Source organism: Manis javanica, chromosome 7, assembly GCF_040802235.1.
Source record: "Manis javanica isolate MJ-LG chromosome 7, MJ_LKY, whole genome shotgun sequence".
NCBI classification, from domain to species: Eukaryota; Metazoa; Chordata; class Mammalia; order Pholidota; family Manidae; genus Manis; species Manis javanica.
In genome coordinates, this window is record NC_133162.1 from 68,743,752 (window position 1) to 68,767,972 (window position 24,221).

Sequence of the window (24,221 nt, forward strand, 5' to 3'; positions counted from 1 at the left end):
GACAGTTGTACTGGATATGCTTCAATCTTTGAATTAGTAAGTGCTCTAAATAATAGCATTGTAAAGTTTCTGTCATTATTCTACACTACCACTTCTTCTTCGTGTATTTTCATCCTGTCCATGAGTCCTTTTTTAATACTAAATAATTGTTTTAAAAACCCTGCAGCCAAACCCAGCAACCTGTGAAACATTTGAGACAGGCACTCCCAAGCCTGCTTTTTCATCAGTGGTGGATTAGTAACAATTTGCTAATGAAGATTCTCTTTTAATTATTGGGTGAAAGTCATTCCTTAATTAATAGAAAGGAGGATTCATTTCCTCCAGATTAATTATTGCTGGGAATGTGTCCCAAGCCCAAACTAGACACAAGCTATTTAAAGCGAGCATATTACCAACAAAGTAGAACAGCTTGGGGTTTAGTCCTAATAAGGTGGACCATGGTAATTAAGTTGGGTTTTATGGATGGATGGTTGTCAGGGGGCCGAGGAATGCAGGAAGTTTAATACAGTTCCTTCCCATAACGTTCTCAGCTTCTCAATAGAGTACATGATGACATGTACAAGCTAGTCTTTCAGGGTCACTGTCATTCCAGACCACACCGCACATACCTGTTTTTATCCCATGATGGTACAGCCATCCGTCATTATGAAGGTCAAAACCGATTGCCAAGAGGGCCAAATTTCCTGGATTGAAGAGATACCTAATTAACACAACCAGCTCTGTCTTCACTTTTTATGACAGAATGCTCAGTGTGCATATCATATCCTTCTTGTCTGTCTTCTGTAGCTCATGATGCATACTTTGTAGGTGCTCACCCTGACCTCTACTCCCTTCCCTTTCTCACAAAGTCTTCCACTGTGGTTTCTGGAATTGTGCCGCCATGTTTAACAAATATCTTGCTATTCCCTGTCAGCCATTTTTTTCTGATGTCTGCTCTTCCTCACTTCTGAATCCCGACTGTCCCCTATGGACACGTTTTCTCCAAGGACAGCTGGGTTTGCATTATTCTGTCCACTCCTTATGGTCCAAAAGCATGTTCAGTGTCCTGCTGATTACCCAGTGACCTTCTGATAGCATTTACTCCTTCAGTTCTTGAAAAACAAAATACTATGCTTTGAGAAATATTACAGAACATTTTAAGTATCCTGTTTATTGGCATCTACAGAATTTTTCACATATTGTCTTTTCTTAAAATGTTGGTATTACTCCAGTTCTACATGATGGCCTTGATAGCCTCATCTACAAATTATTTCTTTCATTCTCTTATATCGACCCACTTCCATGGTCACACCTTGAACCTAATCATTATCTGTATACTAATTCGGTTGCCCTGCTCTCAGAAACCCTCATTTACTCCTGACTGGCTTATTCCATTACTCACACCCTGATTTGCTTTTATTAACTTCGTAAGTATCTCCAGTCCCTTGTTCCCTCCTTTTGTGTAGCAGGCCAGCAACCCTAATATTTTCATCTCCTTTCTTATTCTGCTTCAATTCTTTGACCCATCAGTACAGTAATATCAGTGCATCTCCACTTCTTCACAGAGTATGAAGAACATTTTTGAGTCCTCTTCTCACTTGCAACCTCAACAGTATTTAAGCACACTGAACCCCCCCTCCCCATGGGAACTTCGTTTTCCTCTGGGCAAAGATGGCATTGCACTCTACTTGCTTCCCTTCTTTCCGGCTATGTCTTTGCAGCCACATTTGCAAGCTCAGCCTCTTCTTCTCAAACATTAAATGTTATTCTTTCCAGTTCTTCTTTTAGGTCCTTTTCTTATATCACTTTGTACTCTCTTCCTTGACAATATTCTTTTATCATCTATGTGCACAAGACTTCCACATCTTTATCTAGAGCTCTAACTCTCCTGTAATCTCTAGACTTCCATAACTTCTTCCCATCAATGTCTCAAAGGCACATTAAAGTCTACTTACTAACAACTAAAAACCCAAAGACCCCGTTTAACCTGGTTGTCTTCCAGTGGTCACTTCTCAGAGCAATGCCCTATTCCCGCAAGTGCTGTAGGCTAAAAGCCTAAGCCTCTTCTTGACACCACTCTCTCCCTTATTTGCCATTTTTAAAATTTGATTTCCTGTCTATCAGACCCATCCACTGCCTCCCATCATAACCATCAAGGTTACCATTTATAGTTTTGTGGCCTAATGCTGAATCAATTCCAATTTGGTATTGTCAAATGTTTAATCCTTTTAATCCTCTCTCTGTTATAGCTAGTGTTCTTTTCAAACTGAAAACCTGACATGTACCTCAGGCCCTCACCCTTCACTCTCCACCATTAAAACCCACCAGGGCTTCCTGTTACACAGCTTGCTTTCCCAAAGGCAATCTCCTTATTCTCAATACTCCAGCCATGCAGTCATTCTTTTGCTTGGATATGCTAATAAATATTTGTGAATTCACTTAACAAAGACACAATACATAGTAAATGTATAGATTAGTGAAGCCCTTGCAAATCATATAAGAACTTTTATGCAACAGTGATTGTAAATAGACATCTCTTCGCTTGCTAGGAGGTTCAGTAGCACCAGATTTAGGTGAAAAGCAGCAGAGCTCTGTGCACCTGACTGGAGTTCACAGCCCAGGGCCTCTGCCTGGCTGCCCAGTCTCCTCATCTTGGGTTCCAACAGTGACACAACAGTGAGGGGCTCTAGTCCTAGGAACTCAGAAGTGGTCAAAGCATAGCCTGAGGCCCAAAGGAAGCTGGCAGACTTGGGAGATGATTCTCATGGCCAGCCCCTCCTTATGTGGCACAGAGATTTTTGACTTTCTGCAAAAGCATGCACCAGCCTCAGGCCAGTATCGAGGTTTTGAGTTTAAGCACTGCTCAGAACTGGCCCTTTAATGCCTCGGGTCGGTGGCAGACATGAAGAATGATGTCCCACCACAAGGGGCAGGGCCAATGATCTGATGCTAAAGTTGCTTTCCAGCTGTGGTTTAGGATTTCTCAGCTCTGGAAGACTTAGCCCCTGGTGCCCATCGACTCTAACAAGCTCTTCAGTGTGGTGTTCAAAGTGCTTTAACAATAAGCACCGCTGGCTGGGAAGCAAGGCTTGTTTCTGTCTAAATCACAGGTCTGAGAAAATCTCAAAAAGAGAGGCAAGTAAAATATTTTTAAGAAAAGGGAGACTTGAGAGAGGAGATAGTGTATCATCAAGGGCCTCTGACACCCCCAAAACTCCTTGTAAAGGGCATCAGAATCTTGCTGTGTGCCTTCTTCCCACCATTATTCTGAGCTTGGGAAGACAGAACTCAGGTTCACTGGCAAGCTCTGTGGTTCCACTAATAAGTTCTCACTAATCTCAAGAATGATTGTCAAGAGCCATATGGCTGTAACATCCCATATAATTTAGCATGTATATTTGTATATGTACACCGGCACACACACAAACACCGCACACTCACATAGGAAATTTTAGAGTCGAACTAATAGTATCTCCAAAGGTTTTACTGAGTATCTGCTGATTGTTCACAATTGCTGAACAATGGAAATAAGTCAGAAAAATCAGTATGGGACCTATATTCATACTTCAGCTTTCTGTTCACTGCTGTAGTTCTTCATTAGTAAGTACGAAAATGAAAAAATCCACACAACTAACTTTCTTTCTTCCTTCCTTCCTTCCTTCCTTCCTTCCTTCCTTCCTTCCTTCCTTCCTTCCTTCCTTCCTTCCTTCCTTCCTTCCTTCCTTCTTCCCTCCCTTTTTTCCTTTCTTCCTCCATTCCTTTCTTTTCCTCCCCTTCCCTCTCCTCTCCTTTCCTTTTTCCTTTTCTTTCTCTGTCTCTGTCTCTCTCTTTGTTTTTTCTAGATTTATCTGGCTGCTTGCCTTGCAAGCCACTTTCAGGAAGAGACTAATGTCTTAGCAGAATGACTAAGAACAGCCAGGTCCTCTGGAAGCTGAGTCGTTTCTAATATAGCTGGCTTCATTGACACTATAAGGCAACAAGAATAACTACTCTTAAATGGTCCTGATGTGACTCATGTGTTTCATTGTTTGGTACCATTGTTATGATTCCATTACATTCTCTGATTCCTAGATTTCTGGCATGCCCACGTATTTTGCAGTTCAGTGAAATTGTCAAGAGTAATAAGGATCTGGCCTGGATTATTCAATTCTGCCTTTTCACCTAGGAGTCATGAGACTGCATATTACTAGATAGGCTATTTTCTTGATAGGTACATGGCCACATTTGCCCCATTTAAAAAATTTCAGGTACTATAATCTCAATATCTTGGTGCGTTTACTGTTAGGGGTGGCTAGAAAGAACAGGAGCTATCTACATGTTGATATTTAAGACAAAGTTTCCATGCTCTGTGCAGATACTGAAAAGAGTGACAAGCCACCATAGAAGCTTTTCCATCAATGGAATAATTTGTTCAGGAGACAGGTATTAAGTACCTTTCATATGTCAGGGGATCTCAGAGGGTCTGGTGACCTACAGGCAAGTGAAACACAATTATGGTCTCATAAGTAAAGGGTAGGGAGTATGAATTTGAAAACTGTCTACTTTTGCCACTGATCTGGTGGCAATTGAGCATAATGCTATTGGTGAAGGCATAGAACCACAAGGACGTGAGTTTAAGGCTGAGATGTGCTATTTCCCATTTGTGAACTGTTCAAATAAATCAGATGTGCAAGAGAGTCAGAGCTCCTTTTCCCTTCTTTAACTTCCATCAGCACCACCATCATGATCTGTAATTGCCATGGTGATATCAGACACTGGTGTGACTTGAATCAGTGTTGTGTCTTGTTGATCCAAATGTGTGATGTTGCAAACTGACAGGCCCAGCATCTTATAAATAAGAAGGAGCAATTATGGAGATTCCGTATGAGCAAAATAAAAGTAAATAATTTGGTCTAGCCAGCCATTTATAATAGTGATGATCATAGTCGTACGTATCAGGAAGAATATCTTAAAGTTATTATGAAATTGAGATATTTGGAGACTAGTCCTGCTACTATGTGTTATTTGTTTGGGGGCAAGGTACTACTTTCTAACAATAATGCTTTTCTTAAGTTAAAGAAAGAGTAAACTTTTGGTACTTTATTTTCTTGGTTCTTCAGTTTAATTTTGTACCCAAACTCCCTACCAATGATGGTTTATTTACTTCAGAACTCCAGAGCTCCCTGGCAATTTGCAGTGGTGAGATTTTATGTGATGGTTGGAAGGCAAATTCTAAAACATAAGGAAAGTTTGCCATTGTCAGAAACGGCCCCCAGGAGACACATTTATCAAAAATGCATAATGAGAGTCAAAGGGTTGGAACATACGCTTGCTTTTTTTCCCTTTTTGGAGCCTGGGTGACAAGAGGAGACTTTGCCAATTAAAGATTACTGAGAGTCACTTTGTCAGGATAGCCAGATATTTCTTTAAATGAATGTCTTCATTTCCTAAAGGGGTCAAAACAACCTTGCTCCTCCTAATTAGGACACTCTGTGTCACTTACCCTCCTTGCCTCCTTCCCTGCCACCTGCCATCATTTCTTCCCACCTTTACTTCTCATGACTCGCCATCTCTCCCTCTCTGTCTGTTTGCCCTGGTTTTTCATGCTCTATTTATGTCTCTCTTTGCCTCTGACTACTTTTCCTTCACAGATCAGTAAATATGCCTGTTAGTCCCCACTCCAGTACACAGAGCACAAACCCACATGAACACACACCCACACAGACACACAGCAACGCACAAAGGTGTACACACACACACACACACACACTCAACATAAATATGTGCACAGGACAGACATACACACATGCCTACCACACACAGGAACTCACTTTCCCCTAGGTCACATAGCAACTTATTAGAGATGGAGTGATACTTGTAATTGTTAGTTAGCTCAGTAGTGCATATCTGGTTCCCTGTCATTTTTCTGTACCCAAATGACCAAGCATCATTGTAGAGATTGGGGGACAGAGTACCTAATTCCCTGAAACCTGTAAACTTTTAGTACTTTATTCCCTGAGAGATGCCCAACTCCCAACATGTGGCTTGAGTCAGTACCATCCTCCTTCAGTTTATTTGTCTGGCAATAGGTCCCAAGAGCATGGACATATTTAATATTAAACTGAAGAGAAACATATGGTCAGAAACTTCAGGATCTGCAGAACAAGGATCTTCCTCCTGTGGATCCTAAAGCTTATACAATTCTGTGACTTCTTTAACAAAATAATATAAATTTACAAACATGAATAAAATTCACAGTAAGACACTGGAGTCTTGGAGATCCAGCTCTCCTTTTCACACTCATTTTAAGCAACACATTGAAAAATACTTACATAGAAAGTTTCCCAATTCAACCTGGCTGCTCCTCTCTTCCTAGACCACTGCACTAGCTATCAGCTCCCATCCTTCTCAGGGGATCATGGAAAAGATGGGCCCTGAAGCTTCAGGAAATCCACTTCTCATGGGGGAATATGCCAAAGTCCCAGATTTCCTTCTTAGGTGGGGAGAGACTGTAACCATGAGTCAGGGGACACAGTCTTTCCCATCATTTCAGCTCCTGGCCAGTGCAGGGACACCACTCCCTGAGGTCCTCACCAGCACCTTGCAAACCTCTCATAGTTCAGTGCATTGAATCCCCAAAGCATGTGCAACACTCGGACTTCTGCACCTTCCTCTTCCATGGCTCTCAGTGAGCCCCACTGTTAGAGGAGAATGAACCTCTGCTGGGTCCCCACCGTGGGTGGCATCAGTCCCACTGGTTGCCGTATCTTAACATGGCCTGAAAAGCCAGAGTATTCTGGGCAGTTTTTATGAAAATAGGGACTAGGTGTTGTCAGGACCTGCCCGGAGTAAGTATCCTTGACCCCTTAATTCATCAGCAAATTGCCTTGAGAACTTTGGGTCTGGTCTGAATGTGTCACTTTAACACTCTGAGGACCACTGAGGGTGAAGGCGGCAGTGGCTTGGTGCTTCTTATCCTTTGAGCGCTCTGCCATGCAGCATGCGGAGCCTGCCCCTGGGGCTGCACAGATCTGAGTTCTGAGCTCTGATTCTGGCCCAGTCACTCACGGGCTGTGTGACCTGGAGCACAGGGACAAACTTCTTTCATCCTTATTTTGTCCTTTGTAAAATAGGGTTAATGACACTTTGGAGGGAGTAGAGGAGGTGATCACTGACTAGTGAAGCAACTCAGTTAAAGTAACATACATGTTCAAAGGTAAAATTGGCATTGGGGACACTTGAATGTCACATGTGTGATCACTTCAAAGATCATTTGGGTAATAATGATTAAGAAATAGTCAAAAATAACTTGAAGATATGCTGTCATCCATGTGCCAGAGGCAGGGTTTTGATTGGTCTAATTAAATGAGCATGGTCCCTTTCTTTATGCCTTACTCCTAATCTGTTATTCACTCTTTTTCTGTTGCATAATCAAATGGGGATGTTCATCAAATTTCAGGCCTGAACTCCTGTTTTCTTGTTATATATTCTCTCCTCTGTATCTCCTATATTAGTGATACTTGCAGATTTGCATTTCCAGAAAGGACCTTAGCCTGCATTCCTTCCTGCCTTCTCCCTCTGTATATATAGATTGCATGTGCCAATCAAACTGATTCTCAGAATTTGTAAAATATGCAAAGTGACAGGAAAGTTAAGACACTTTCTTTGAGGCAGTGAAAACTGAGCTGAACTTCAAAGGCATTGGCCAGAGAAGAGGTTAAGAAAGTATTTGGAATTAGAAGGGGCAGGGATTGCTGAGAGATTAAAGATCAGGGTGAAAGAAAGCAAGGGGCCAAGGATGACCCCTGGTTTCCAGCTTAGGAACCAGCTGGCTGGTAGTGAGGTCCACTGTCCAGAGAGACAATCCATGGTTTTTGGGAGTAGGATCATGGGGGGTGGCGGGGGGGTGGGGAGGGTAGCACCAGTTGTGATTCCATATTTGACATTCAGACTGGTTGAGTTTTGGATAACGTTGACACATCTACATGAGGATGCCAACTAGACAGTTTAGTCTGGAGCTTGCAGGACATGTCTGCGTTGAAAATATAAACATGTGAATCTTTTTCACTTAAATTGAAAGCATGAATGCAAATGCTCAGAGAGAAAGAATATAGAGCCAGAAAATAAAAAGCCTAGAAATCAAGAATGAGCTTCAGAATTTTAAAAATAAAAGAGGAATTTAGGAGAATGTGATTTGATCACTGGCACATAAAAGATGGCTCAACAGTGGCTGGTGATCATTAGGGTGGCCCCACAATTGGCCAAACTAAAGGTTGCCAACCAGATAGAATATCAAGGCAACACATATAAATTAGGACTCTGTGCTCAAATCAAGAGAAGGAAGGGTAGTTGGATTTATTCAGATTGCAACTGTGACAGATATTCATGCCAGGAAAAGAGAAAGACAGAATAATTTGAAGTATTGAATCAGTCAAGCATAAAAAGCCATCTAACTAATTGGCATTCTTGCCTATCAGTCTATTTCTACATATTACTGCATAAACTTTCCACACTATATCTTTTTTCATTTTGCCCCTTTCCTGTTCAGACAATTTCAGTGGCTCTCAGTTATCTAGGATAAAGTTCTGGATCCTTAGCTTGGAATTCAGAACCCTTCTCGATCTATGTGGCCTACCTTTCTAGCCTACCACTTTTTTGTTAGTTCTCTTCTAATTTTATTGGCCTATTCAATGATACCTAAATATGTCTTACACATCACCATCTATAGGTTTTTAATGAGTAGTTGAATATAATCCCCTTCATGCCCTTAGCAGTGAATGACCCTTTATTGTCTACCACTCATTTGAATCCACTAAGAGGTGGGATCCTGATACAAACTCTCTAATTGACAACCTTATTGAGAATGCCAGTTCTGAGGGAAGTATACTCAAGTAGGGTGTCAGTTTTGTGTTTGATGGAAAGTCTTATATCTCTCAGATGAAGGTTAGTTTTTGCCACTGAGTTGTAGCACTCTGAATACAATATATTGAAATATTGTAAACAGACAAGTTCATCTTTTGCGTCTATAGCTGGGCAGTAACCTGTCTAACTCCATGAATAGCAGAACTCTATGAATCCGTAAGTTCTTTCACATGAAAACTTCTTGAATTCCACATCAGAGTGCTCTGTGCTGGCCAGACTTTCAGAGTGAGAGAATATACATAATAGGAATTAGGGAGATGTGTTTTCATTCAACAGTATACATCAAAATATCTTTATTTTGCTTAAAGCAACAAGAGAAATCCCTAGCCTTTCTATTTGATTTTTAAAAAATTAATGCAATAACACAAATGAATTTGTCTCAAGGTGGAGGATTAATTGTCATAGCACACAAAGTACTACTTTGATAGAAAACTAGAACATCTCTCAGGATTGCCTTACAGAAGACTAACCTGTTTTCTCTTCTTGGTAAGGATGTTTGCACTCTCTGTCACTCTAAAGGTGAAGGGCATCAGAAGACACCCGACAGCCATGCCCCTGGACCACAGAAGAGGATGAAAATCCGTTTCCATTTGTTATCCTCTAGTATAAGCCCCTAATTGTTTTATTGTGCATTTGAACAGTGTTTCTTTTGAGGTCTGAAGTTGCTTTTAGGGAGAGTCAGTGCTCTGGTTGGCCTCTGGGTCATCCTGGGGCAGAGAGTGCTTTGGTCAGGTTTCTTTGTTTTCTCAGCTATCCGAACTCTTCCAATTTGTTCAGTGTTTGCGCTTAAGGAGGTCGGTGGCTGATGTCTTTTTAAATGTTTTTTCATTTTTCCTTTATTTCTTCATCATCATTGTCATTTGAGCTTACAGGTAGTGGTTGAGAATTGTTTGGTGTTGTGTTTTTTTAGAGTCAGTTTCTGGCTCTGCACTGTTTGTTACTAATACCTTTACATACAAATCTTCCATGCGAAGGTGAAGAAATGCAGACACTAGCCACTTCTGTTTCTTTCTCAGGCTTCGCTTCTCACATGGACAATTTTCTTCCCTTTCTGTTTTCCTCCATGAACTTCTCTATGGAGCTGAGCACTGCATAAAACTATAGAACAACAGTGGAAACTCCCAGAGTCCTTGTGTAAGAGATCACTCTCTTCACAGCGCACGCTGGCATGAGCACGCCCTCCTGGACCGTGGACCTGCTGCATGGTCAGAACGTGCTTCTCTTGGAAGAATGTTCAAGGAATACAGAAACTATTTCAGACCACTGCACCATCATGTGCTTTCCTGGACACTGGGTTAGTCCCAGTTCTTAAGTAATTGGTTTTTAAAGCAACTCCCTTTCACCTAAAGCCCCATTCCTATATCAAATGAGGGACTTACAAATATGCCACTCACATACTGCCCAATCAGGTGGAGAGAAATGGAAATACAGAATTGTAGTTAGAATGACCTAGGTTTAAATCTTGGACACTGTTTTTTTTATGGCTCTGTCTAGTTTGTATGGAATGCCTTGAGTTGTCATTTCATCATCTGTACAAGTGGGGTGATGACACTTTTCAGGAGAACTGCAGAATTGGCAGAGATGACCACTGTGTCACTTTGCAAATAGGCAGGAGATGCTCAGTAAGCATTTGACATCTTCTTCCCAAAATCTGCCCTCGTTTGCACCTCCAGCTTGCTCTGGACTGGTGTGTGGTCATAGGTCAGAACTTGCAGCCAAAGCCTATTATAAAATAAGCAGATTTTTCATAAAAATAACATTTCATAGGTGATATGTCATATTTAATGCTAAGGTAAATAACTTATTTAAACTCTGCACAAATATATTTTCTCTTATTCTAGTGAAAAGAAAAATATCAAATGTATAGAATCACTTTGAAATAAGAATGTGTAATATATAAGTAAAGAAAACATAATAATATAATACTAAACACATAGCATTTTGCTGTGCCAGGCACCATTCAAATCATTTACGTGTATTAGCTCATTTGATTCTTGCCACAACGGCTTCATAATTTGTGAGACTTGGTGCAAATAAAAGTTCAGAACCCCTTGTTTAAAAATGATTAAGAATGTCAAGGTGATGATGTCAGAACATTAGACCAAGTTCTGAGCCCTTCAAAGCAAAGCCCTTCAAAACTGCACAGGTTAAATGCCCTAGTCATTGCATAAACTCCATGAGATGAATACTATTTTTTTAATGTTTTAATGTATAAGAATTGAGACATTAATTCACCCAAGGCCACAGTGGAAGTGGTGAAACTGAGATTTCATCTATTCAGCCTGTGTCCAGAGACATGCCTTCATCCACTTAAAAATGTCTTTCCCTTATGCAATGACTTTCAGCTTATAAATCACTTTATCCACATTATTTTATTTTAAAAAGAGAGGCATTATTTCAGAGCTGTGAAAATGTCTATGTTGACATGATCTTATAATATACTATATTCGTCCACATGGTTATCAGTGTCCTGCTTGGTCCAAGCAAAAAAAGAACCAATGAAAGGCATTATCCATGTAGCTAATAATACCGAAGCTAACTGGGACTTACCAAGTACTAAACGGAGCTAGTTGAAGCCCTTTAACCTATATTAACACTCGATAATTTTCACTAACACTGTATGAGGTAGGTGCCAGGAATAAATACTTTGAGCAAAGCCACACAGCTAATCACTTCTGAGGCTAGAGTTTGGACCCAGGTTGGCTGGAGTGAGAGGCCAGATCTTTAGTATCACCCTCTGCTCCTTTCTTGACAGAAGAGGCATGAGGTATGGAAACCTTTCCCACTTCAATATAACAGAAATCTTAGGCCAGTGTTTTTACTGAGAGCTGGTGCAAACTTCAGCTGAGATTACCATAAGACCAGTGCTCTATTTTACTTTTCTAGGACAGAATAGTCTCTTGAAATCAACCAATAATGTCTTTATCACTTGTCAATAAATGTGACACATTCTAAAATGAAGAAGTTACTCTTGGTTTCCTTGCTATTGAATGATCCGTTCCTAAGTAAACTTAATAACTAATGTAATCTGAGTGAATCAATGGGAGATGTTCTCCGTGGCTGATAAGAGTGTCTGGGACTCTCCTTGGCCCATAGTAGGCACAAAATAAATATTTAGTGATTTACAATCCCCCTTCTTCTGGAGGAGAACTGTCCCCACCGTTTGCATCTCTTGTAATTCACTAGTGCTTGTGAAGCTCCTCAGAATAGATTCCAGATCCCCACTATTTCTTTCCCCAGCACCCTGTGCAGGCTCTGGTGTGCCCTAGGCTCTCAGTGACCCCTTGCTGAATAGAATGCCATGAAAGAAAATGAGGGGGTTTTAAAGGCATTGATAGCTCTCAAGGGTGATGAAAGCCATGGATTCAGAAGAAAATTTGGAGAACAAAAGGTTTAGAAAGGTCACTAGAGTAGGAGGGAAACAAAACAACTTTGAAATACTCTTCTCTCTGAAACACCATCCTCTCACCACTTACTGTTTTTCAGGCACAGGTAGGTTAGAAACTAAGCATGACAGTCATCACAATCCTTGTCGCATGCCCACATTTATTTCCTGCTTTTTGGAGCTCCCATTGTGTTTGTGGACATCACACTGTTCATTTAGAGAGAAATTGATAGATAGGGGATATTTTTATATTTATCTAGTGAAGAGATGTCTTGATGGTTGGGGTCACCCTGTTTAGGGTAAATTATAGCGTTTGTGCCTACTAGTTGAATGACCTTGTATGATTTAGCAGAGATAGCTTCTTTATGGATGAGGATTGCTGATGAATTGATTGTTTTTTAAAGTATGATAATCAGGAAAAAAAAGTCCTGAAAATTCATACCTCTCTTAATATGTTACATTAATCTTAAACATATGGATTTGTCAAACTTTTGATGTAGATATAAGGCTTTTCTTGAGTAATGGCCTGCTAATTGAATTTCTTACAAAAATCACTCCCATATATATAATCTTTACATATAAACTGTAATTTCTAGTTTCAGTTTCTTGAATAGGGCAAGACTAAAAGTCTTGGCCAAGGATGCTATGGGCATAATTTGACAGATATTCACCACACCCCCTCTCCCAACAAGTTGTCTCTGTACAGGTGCAGACTGTGTTTTAATTTTATTTTTCTCCCTTCCTCTTTTCCTCCTTTCTCTATCTTTCCCTCTCCCTCCTTCTCTTTTTTTCGCCTTGATCACAATCACAATCCCTACTATAGAATTTTTTATAAGTTTCATGAAATAAAGAAATTAATAATGGATAAAAATTGCTGACTATATGTATCATAATTCCTCCAGGTGGTAAAGATACCTTGAGACAAGTGCTGGGCATAGAAGCCACAGGGCATAAATCTGCAAAGAAGTAAAAAGCTAACCTTTTCAAACAATATTGCTTCTCTCTCACTTACCAACTTTACATTTCCCTGTATGGCCCCGGAAGATGACTGGTTAGCCAGAGACGGGTAAGATTCCTCAAGGGAGGAACAACCTAAGACAGGCACAGTCGCAGGGGGGCCATCAGGTGAGAAATTGGGGAGCAACAGTGGTGAAGCTTAGAACCTCACCCCACCCTGTGTTGAGAGAAAGCTTCTGCATCCATGGATACTTTATTGCTCTGTCTAGCTCAGATTAGCACATAGTCTACAGGCACACACCTGATCATCTACAGTTGCTCTCTTACAACACTAAACTATGTTTTCTACCTTTATCTTGCAGCTACCTACCACTTCAGCAGTTTATTAAAAATAAAAATAATAATAATAATAAAGGGAAAAATGTGGGATCCACATATAAATCAAGTATAAAAATCAAACGAATATTCATATTTGACCTGATTGTTTATAGTTCATAATGCATGATCAGAACCGAAAGTTTCTGTGATGAATGCCCTTGTACTGTTCACCATGTAAGAACTTATTCACTATGTAAGAATTCGTTCACTATGTAAGAACTTGTTCGTTATGCTTCAGAAGATTGGAGACTGACGAGAACTAGGCTTGAGATGGATTAGTGATTGCGCATTGAGCATTGACCCCCCTATACAGAATTTTATTGTTGTTAACAACCATTTGATCAATAAATATGAGAGATGCCCTCTCAAAAAAAAAAGGCATGTAATACCCCCACCCAGAGATAAAACAGTATTAACATCTTAAGAGTATTTCTTCTTCCTAGTGTTTGTAACCCAAACTATCATAGGAAAAGGGTTAGGTCATTTTTAAACAGTATTTATAAAGACACTTAAAACTTCCTGCTTAAAATAGAATGGAAATGTTTACCGAAGTGGAAGAATTTATCTCAGCATCCGACTAATTCTGTTTTGACAATTCTGATCTTTACAAATGCAGTTACAGAATTAAAGAAACCCACATTTAAACATTAGTGAATCCCATTTTAAAAAGTCATTGGTTTAGAACCACCAGGAACATTTGCCATTCAAGGTTTTTTAAAAACTGGAATCTATATAAAGATGATAGTAAGTAGATGTGTGCTTTTCCATATGGAGAGGAAGCAGTTTTAATTTCGATGCCCATATAAACTAGAAAAAGTATTCAAATGATAAAGTGGCTAATTGAGAAGAGAAGTTTGGATTTGAAGTAAAACTAGCAAAATTAAAGTTGAAAAACATTATTTCACCTTAAATCAGAAAAAAAAATTGCTGACTATAATACTTAATATATTAATAACATTCAATAAAAATATCATTGTCAGGGATTTTGTTCTCTTCAGATAAATTCCCAGGAGTGCAATTTCTGGGTCAAATTAGTATTTCTATTTTTAGTTTTTTGAGGGACCTCCATAAGGCTTTCCACAGTGGTAGCACCAATTTGCAGTCCCACCAGCAGTGTAGGAGGGCTCCCATTTCTCCACATCCTCACCAGCATTTGTTGTTTCTTGTCTTTTGGATAGTGGCCATTCTAACTGGTATGAGGTGATATCTCACTGTGGTTTTAATTTGCATTTCTCTGATGATTAGCGATGTGGAGCATCTTTTCATGTGCCTGTTGGGCATCTGAATTTCTTCTTTGGAGAAGTGTCTGTTCAGGTCCTCCACCCATTTTTTGATCAGGTAATTTGTTTTTTGGGTGTTGAGGTGTATGAGTTCTTTATATATCTTGGATGTTAACCCCTTATCAGATGTGTTGTTTATGAATATATTCTCTCATACTATAGGATGCCTTTTTGTTCTGCTTTTGGGAGGGAAGTCGGTGGGGGAGAGACAGAGGGGGCAAGGGACTGTTGAACCACTGTGATGTACATTTGATAATAAAAAATAACAATAATAATAATAAAGAAACTGTGACATACTGGAAGAGAAGAAGGAGACATGACAATTATGGTGTGGTATCCTGGATTGAATACTGGAACAGAAAAAGGACAGTAGTGGAAAAACTGGAGAAATCCAATAAAGTCTTCAGTTCAGCTAATGGTACTGTATCAATGTTAATTTCTTAGTTTTGATAAACATACCATGGTTGTATAAGATGTAACATTAAAAGAAGACTGATGAAGGTTATATGAGAACACTCTACTCTTTGCAACTCATCTATAAATCAAAAATTATTTCAAATTGAAAAGTTAAAAATAAGGAAGTCATTATTTTTATCATTATTGTTTTTTTATTATTATATTTCTATAGATGCAAAGTAAGTTGGTGTCTTTAAGCTAATATTAAAGAGATTGCTAAGGAAACTTAGATGAGATTTTTAGCAAAGTTCTGTAAATTGAAAAACTGTAACTAGCTGATCCAACCTACCATCCTACCTTCCCTTACAGTGAGAAAAGACTCTGTAGACTGGTTTAAGTTGTCCATCCCTTTCTATTGAAATATTTGTGCTCATATGGAGTTTTTATAATTAATAGTTGTATTTTTGTAGGGAAATTGTTATGCTCTCAGAAAAGAATGAAGTTGAATTATTTTAGTCCAAAGCTGTTTAAGAGATTGAGCTAGAAAACTAACTTTCTCGCCTGCTTTACTTTTCTTAAACTGTGCGCAAGCAAACTGGTATTGAGGAAAATGCTAGCTTATGGGCAAGAGCACTGAGGTACAATTTATCTGAATGCTCTACAAGTGAGTTCACAGCTTTGCAAAAAGGATGCTTCCTACAAAATCACTCCTGGACATACATTCAAAATACCCCTGTGTCCATTGTTTAAAGTATCAGGTTAGGGATCTCACCCAGCAATAAAGTAGCATTAGCTCCCCATAGGTGGGTAATCCTATTATATTTAGACAGAAGGAAACATTTTAATAAATTCAGATACAGAGCTTAAAGCAGAAGGATTGAGGAAGCGGCACATTAACTCAAGGATAATGGATAATGTAACCATTCTCCAGCCAAGCAAATAAATTATAAGTCTTTATTGTATCACCATGAATAGTTCACACTTTAATTTCTCTTAAAAGTGATGGCTACATGATTCCAAATTAAGTCAATTTAACATGTCTTTTTATATCATTTCCTATTTTTGAAAAATACTTAAATTTGAACCGAGAGGCAAGTTTATATAATGCCAGTTGATGCTTTAGGGGGATGTATCTTTAAATCGATACCTTCCCTTCCATTGCCAAATTTCAAGACTGAACTCTAGAAGTAAGCCAATAATGGATTCCCATTGATGGAGCAGAGGAAACAATAATGTTTAGTCAATTTTACTGTTTTTTTCTGTCCTTTAGTTTTAATACTCCCTTTATATATGACACTCTATAAGCCAAAGACAATGTTAATAAAAGTTTTCAATATATTCCAAGTACATGTTCTAAGCAATTCATGGAGAAAGATACTGTGGTCTTGATAAAAGTTCTAGAAGAACTTGAGAGGGCAGGAGGTGTTTCGTAGAGGAGGTGGGATGAAATCTGTATCTGGCATGAGAGAGAGGAAAGAGGGATGGGGGTGGGAGGCATGAGACAAAATCTAGCAAAGATACAGAGCAAATCATTCCAGAAACAGTTTGACTACATAGAATTTGTAGGAAGTACCAAGGGAATAGATTTGGGGCAGATTCTAAAGGGCCCTGAGTGCTATAATTAGGAACTAGAACATTTGCAGGATTTTTCTTCAAGGGTATAGCTTATTAGTGGGTTTAGGAAAATGAATATAGGGGATGGGGAAGGAAGGTCATCTAAGAAATTAGAAGTTCTTGCCATTGAATATTGAAAGGTAAATGAGTAAAGGAATATCAAAGATGAATGAGCAAAACAATATAGATGACTGAATAGGTAGAGGGCCCCTGAAACTTAACCACACCAACTAGCAAGAGCCCAGCTGTTTTCCCTGCTGATCATCTCTGCTTCTTAGTGGCTCATGCAATTTTAAAGCAAGAAAAAAATAATAAAATAATGATGAAGCAGATGCATTGTGCAAGTGTACCTTGGGATGAATAAATTATAGAAACTGCACTACAGTAGGAAAGAAGGAAAGGAATCATTGAAAGAAAATGACCTCATGATTTTCTCATAGAGTTCAAACTCAGTTCTGTTTAATACAAAGCAAGTAGGTACTCTTGGTCTCGAAAGCCTTGGGAACCTGTGGTAGAAAGATGCTATAAGAGACGGGGAAAAAAAATGCTTTTGTTGGCTAGCCACCCTTCCCTGTGTAACTCCTTGCCCCTGAATATTCTATCTCCAGTATATTCTCCAAAGGAATATTTCTGTCAGTTCTTCCACTTATAAAACTGCTGATGACCGTCCGTCCTTCTTGTCCTACAGTTGAATTCTGTCTCTTTTTGGTGGCATACAGGACTGTCTGTCCCTGCAGAGCTCTCCAGCCCTATAGCTGAGTCCAGCCCAACCAGGAGACTTGATACTTTCAAAAGGACCATGCATGTGTAGTTTCTTGGGCTCATAGTCCTTCCTCATCTCATCGGTCCATCACCCTTGACCCAGTGCTCACTCAAGCATCTTCCCAAGAAGCCTTCTTTGATCTTCTCCTCTCTTATAACAGTTAAACCACCGTGCTCACATTTATGATGTTACTGCTATCTAGCAGGTACTGTTCAAAGTATTTCACAGGTATCTTAACTTAGCTTTACTGTTGGCTAACCAGTCCTCCTTCATAGTACCATTTTGCACTGAATGTATTTCCATTGCTGTTCAATGTACTTGTATATGTACTGGTATATGTCTGTGTTCCCTTTCAAACCGTGAGAGTTCTGATGGCAGGCACCTCTCCTGTTATGTCTGGAAAATAGAAATGATCACATCTCTAATAACAACTCATACTCATTAATAGTAACTTTGTGTTAGGCATGGTCCTATCAGACTTAGGTGTCACCTAACCTTCATAACAGCCCTTGGAGAAGGTACTACTAGTTTCTCCAACTATAGAGAATCACATGAAAATTAAATAACATGGAATTTAAAATGTAAATCATTTAGTTGTAGCACATGAGAGGTTTCCAAAAATATTAGCTATTATTACTCATATGAGAGATGTTAGTAATGCGTATATTTGACTCCATGCAATCAGCTCGGAATTCAAAAGACTTGAATCCTGACAGCCCTTCATTTTGATGTATCTTTTTTTTAAAATCATTTTCCTCACAATAAGATCGCATTTCCACTTGGTTTGGCAAAATCACCTAAAATATGATCAATGTATATATACTCTCGTATATTAAAGAAGTAAGTATTTTGGTCCTGAAGAGAGCAATAAGTGAGCCAGGATCAGGAATGTAAATGTCAGTGAATAATGAGTGATGGGGCATGAGACATATTCTTGGATTTCCCAGAGAACCAAACACTTGGGTCCTGATGACTTCATGTTAAAGAAACACAGGTAGAATCATTTCAGCATTCCTGCTGACAGGCTTCTGTTCTCAGTCAGTAAGCCATCAGACCCTCTGGAGCAGCCATTTTAGGTCAATCGTGACATTTGGCCTCATTAACCACTTTGGATTCATCTTAAGACTTTCTTATTTATAGTCTTCCTAAGGCTTAATGGGCTTCAAAATGTACTTTGCCCTGGTTCACGTTGAGTCTTCCCAAGCTCTATGCTTTTACTCAGCAGGCAGCCGTTTGACTGTCAGCTTTTACATTTTTCTCTACAGGGCAAGGAGAGCCTGGCGGCTGCTCCTGGATACACAATTAACATTTCCATGTCCCTGTATTCCTGCTTGTAATTATTCTTTATGCCATCTTTGTTTCCTCTGCCATCAGGAATAGAGCAAATCAGCGCAGTAATTCTGACATAGTTCTTTATGCTTTAAGAGTATCAGATTTAAATTATTTATAATATAAATACATTCTTCCAGTAGATTCCTGTGACTCTGTTTTTTTGTGTGTGTGTTTGTCTGTTTTTCTTTTTTTTCTTGGAAGTAGAAAGTAGACTAAATCCTGCAGAGTTGTCATGGTTTGGAAAGATAGAGGAGGGGCCCTGGAGGTGAGGGGAGTTTGGGGGCCAAAGATAACAAGGCAGGAGTCAGGCTGGGTGTTGGTAGATGTGTGTGGATGTGTGTGGGGTGGAGGCACATGGATGGATTAGGGGAGTAATATCAGGGGTGGAGATGAGGGAATAAGATATCAATAGAGTAAGAATGGATCTGGGGAACAAATCACATCTTTAATTCATCTAACCAGCCACCCAGCAGAGATTGTTTCCTTCCCAAACCTGATGTTTTTATTTCCCTACTCTGGATCTTTCAAAGAGTCTCTGGCATCTTCAGCTAAATTTCAAATTATTTCTCCTGTGATTTTCAACTCTGTAGGGCCCAACACAAGTGATATTTCTAAACTAATCTTCAGTCGTTTTTCTCCTACCATGCACCTCACCTTTCAGCCACATCCAGCAACAATATGAATAAATCACTGAACTCATAAAGCAAACTCAGCCCCCACGTCACCACCCATGTATTCTCCTCCTCCGATCTGCCGCCTCTTGAGTGCACTTAGGGACTCCTACACAGTATTCAAGATAGAGAAAAACATAACTCATTGTCTGTATCTTTCCCCAGGCATAATTATTCACTCCCCTCATGTGCCCCCAGTGTCCTTGAGCATTATCTGTATGGTAGCACTTACTGCAACATACTATGTTTATGCACTTACATGTCTAACTTGTCTTGAGTTGACTTGAGTTGAATGAAGTTTTTATTCACCCATGATCCCCCTGAAGATTTCATGGTGCCTGGCTGGTAGTAAGCGCTCAAGCAATGTCTGTCAAAGTGCTTAGAATGGAGAATCACTATAATTCTTTATTCTAGGAAGTCCTGAGCATTGGTGATATAATCAGACTGGTTATTGTTTAATTAATGCTTTCTACTAGAGGTTTTTCTTTAGTCAGTCTTCAAGATTTTGTTGGTTAACAAGTATTTTAAAGATCCTTAGGGCCAAAATTATTTATAGAAAATCACTCCTGTGATCATTCACTTAGAAAGGATTTACTGAATGATTCCAATTAATGAGCTAATTTCAGTGTCCTGAATCATAATAATATTTATTCCCTAAGAAATAAATAAATTTCTGCATATAAATTAGAATTTTACTAAATAGCAGGTTTATAAATCAAGTGATTTAGAATGGCATTCACCTAGAACTAATCTGTAAGTCTTTTTTTAGTGAGAAATGAAAAACACAGCTTCAATAATTTTAGATGTAATTTCCATACACTTTTTGTTATTGAATATTATAGGTTGATTTCTGCTCCTGATACACTTTAAAGTTGTTTAAGCATATAAAAGCCCCACTGTGATTTTCCACAGATAGACAAGAGAAAGAGTCCAAGTACAGGACTCTAATTTATGTATCTGAATCCCTAATCTTTTAAAACCCTCACAAGTCTCTCTTTAGCAGAGAGAATGTTTGTGATTGTTAAGAAGGAATCTGACCTGTCTTAAAAAATAAAATAACTTATATTTGAAAATAAAGAAAATGTTAGGTGGTACCTTTCATCAATCAACACTGATAAAATGTTGGCAATTCCATAAGGTTCACCTAATATTTACAGCTTGATTCTTCGGAAGAAGGACTGAAGGAACTTCAAGTTAAATCTTCAAGTAGTCTCCAACAATATCTGAGAAAGAACGATAATGTGAATGCTGCTATACTGAGTATGTATGTTCTTAAAAACCTTTGTAATCTGGAAAAACAATGGATTGTTCTCCTGCACTAAGTACATCATGGCAGAACAAATTTAGACTGCTTTCCATTCATCAGTTAATGCATATAAGTCTTATGCAAATTTAAAAGGCTTCAGAAACTCAACTACCATAAAAACTATGATTAGTGAAGATTGACAGTCTACCAGATGCTTAGGGATTATGACCTAAGCCTTAGTAGGAGTCTGGACAGGTTCTGCTTCAATAACAAAAAGGCCTCTACAATCATAGCAACCTAATACAATTATCATTTAAGTTATGCTTATAATTTTCATGTGGGTTGAGTGACACTCCAGGGAAAACTTTGGCAAAGAACACTGCAGGGTCTGTACAAGGCTTTCATTGCCTCAAACTGAAATAATCTGTGTTACTTTCAGGCATACTTCATTGGCTAAAACTGTGGCCTCACTTAATTGGCAGGGAAAAGAGAAGTATAATGAGTGAAGAAAGGGGAAAAGAATCAGATATAGGTGAGCTTTGGACATATCTACTAGAGATTTTAAGACTCTAGTAGACTTTGTACATTTTATTTACATTTCTTACTCTTGCATGCCCACATCTTCCCAGTCTTCTTTGCCATCTGGGGCAAATGAAGACGAAAGCCTGAAACCCAAAAGGCTTCCTTTTCTTGAAACTATTTCATGATGACCAATCATTTTCCTGTTATTTCTTGCCACAAGAACAGCATTTTGCCCCATCAATTGTCTTCATTTCATAACTCAGTTTTGTCCACAGAAGCATAATGAACTACCATGTCCATCAGAAAATCTCTGCTGGGTAGTAGAATGGCCCAGGAGAAAGCATGTGTATAGGGAGAGTCTCTTCCATTAAGGGAAAATTTGGATTTCAATAAAGTGTTTTCCTTAAACTTAGTACTGGCCACATTTTATTTCCTGTTCTCATTTCACAGGATAGTTAGGGAATCTTAATTCCAGAAGCAATTGACATCTATTCTCTCTGCCTGGATGGGTGAGGGTTGCCTCCCCATCAGCTGTCCCAATGACATAATATTCATAAATGGATAAGATATTATTACATGCAGATGGAGAAGGGAGTGGTTCTCGTTTGTATGTTCTCTCTTAGCAAATATGTTACTATCTATGAGAGAAATCGTCAATTGCATATTATAAAGCAGAAGCTACAGCTTTATTTATTCTGCCAAAATATGAACTGAACAAAACGTTCATTGATTTATAAAACAGAAAACTTATGGAATTTGTGCTAAAATGAAACTGACAACATTCTGTCTCACTACCTGTATCTGGCTGATCTGCTCTCCCCCGTCTCATTGTAAAGTTATCATCATCTGAAGCACAAATTTCTCCCTGTACCTTCAGTATTTTATTATCTGCCATATTTCATTGCATTTCCTCTATTTATTTCTTTAGCCTTTTAGAAGTGATTTTAAAATAGAGTTCATCTCTTAAAACCACATTGCAGTCTTGCAGTAGAGTGTCTGAGTTCCTTGCCCATTCTTTCTTTCTGTCAATGTGTCCCTCTGCTTTACTTTTCTTCCCCGCCCTTCTCCTGCACCGCCTCCTCTCTGACCCCTTTCTTCTCTCTTCTCTCTTTCCAGCCCCTCCCTCTTCCCTTTCCCCCTCCCCTTACGCAGAACTGGCTTATTATTATTCACCTGAATCAGAATAGCATTCCTGAAAACAGGAAGCATGAACAACTTGAAAAAAAAAAACAAGAAGTTGGTTTCTAAACAGTTCTCAGTGAAAGTACAATATTTTGAAGATATGCAAATATTCCCTGGTTTCATACTTCACCCACCTTGCAAAATAGCTTAGTAATGCAAAACCCATATGAATGGATACTAATTGTGGTCATGGGCTCTTGACCCCTGTTCCTATTGTCTTAGCACCTCATCTCCACTGAAATACTTCTGTTCTAAAATTAGATATTACCTGTATTTGGTTTTCTCTAGCATCCCCTCCCCTCTACATACACACATCCAAATCCTGGCTTCTGACAAACAACAATATCTCACTGTAAAAGTAGCTTTTCTAGAGTTACGGGACCAAGACTCACATTTGGTATATTAAGACCAGGCCAGAAACATAAATAGACACATAACAGGATCTCAACAAATCTCTTTGATTTTTGTGGAGAACAGTAATCTCTCCATTTTTCTTCCTCTCTCCAGTACCTATTTCAAAACATGAACCACCTTTAGAAAAAGGATGAAACTTATATTGCTCTCATAGTACATGTCAAGAACTACTTTAAGCACAGTACGTGCACTTTCCTGTCCACTTCAAATCAGTGAAGGAAGTGCTGCAGTCCTCTGGTGATGAGGAACTCAAGTCCAGAAACAGGTAACTTGCAGAGGCACACAGTCATGTAACAGTGGAGGGATTCCAGTCTAGGGCACGTTATTGCACCCGTGTCCTTTCCCACACACTGTATTTCCTCCCCTAAAATAAGATTTATCCAGTACTTTCTATTTCCTGGCTTATTATTCACCTAAATCAGGATATTTGGGAAGAATAATCATTATCAACTTAACTTTAAAAAAGCAGCACATACATTTAGTTTCACATACACTTCTCCTAATAAGGAAGGCAACATAATGATTATTTCTATTTTTACAGCTAAGAAAACTGGATTATAGAGAATGTGTATAACTTACCTACCATCTGTTGGTAAATAGAAGATATAGAACTAGAAATTCGGACTTAAACAGCTTCTAGTTCAGCATGTTTAAAATTATATTACTATGGGGACTCTCTTGTTCCCTCCTGGCGTGAGCCGGGAGCTCTGTCCTTTCACTTTATCTCTAAATAAAAGCCTGGACTTTGCTCTCAAAAAAAAAAAAAAAATTTATATTACTATGTTTTTCATTAACAGGAAAAAAAATGGAGTGTGCTTCGTGAGACAGTGAGGCAGATAGTTCCCTCACAGGAGGATTCATGGCCATCAAAATGGTCAGCAGAGGGTATGGCATCGGGGTGGAAAACAGCAACAAGCAGGCAGTCCTCGCTGTTTGAGGCACAATGTCTCCAAAGACGAAGCTGCTGTCCCCCAGGCTGCCCTTCTGACTCCTGTCAATCCTGGCTTTTCATAGTTAGGTGTTGACCTATTGGACCTGCCCTGCTCATTTCCAAACAATCACATCTGACTTTGTCCCAATTGTTTTTCCTTCTTGACTATTCAAGGGCATGAAATCCTGCTAAAGCGCTTTTTCTTTTTTTCATTTTCCGTCACAGAAGTCACGTGCTACATGCCGTCAAACCAACAGGATCTCTCGAGTA

At 39.1% G+C, this 24,221-nt stretch overlaps 1 protein-coding gene and 1 long non-coding RNA gene across 7 annotated transcripts in view; one reads left to right on the forward strand and one right to left on the reverse strand.

The window, feature by feature from the left end:
• Nucleotides 1-24,221, forward strand: part of NRG3 (neuregulin 3) — a 1,059,087-nt gene that overhangs the window by 760,513 nt on the left and 274,353 nt on the right. The gene's annotated exons all lie outside the window — the stretch shown is intronic.
• On the reverse strand, nucleotides 9,715-23,941 carry LOC140850581 (uncharacterized). The gene is made up of 3 exons (XR_012133522.1): nucleotides 23,600-23,941; nucleotides 20,752-20,879; nucleotides 9,715-10,602 (listed from the first exon to the last, which is right to left on the reverse strand). It is a non-coding gene; the product is annotated as an uncharacterized lncRNA (long non-coding RNA).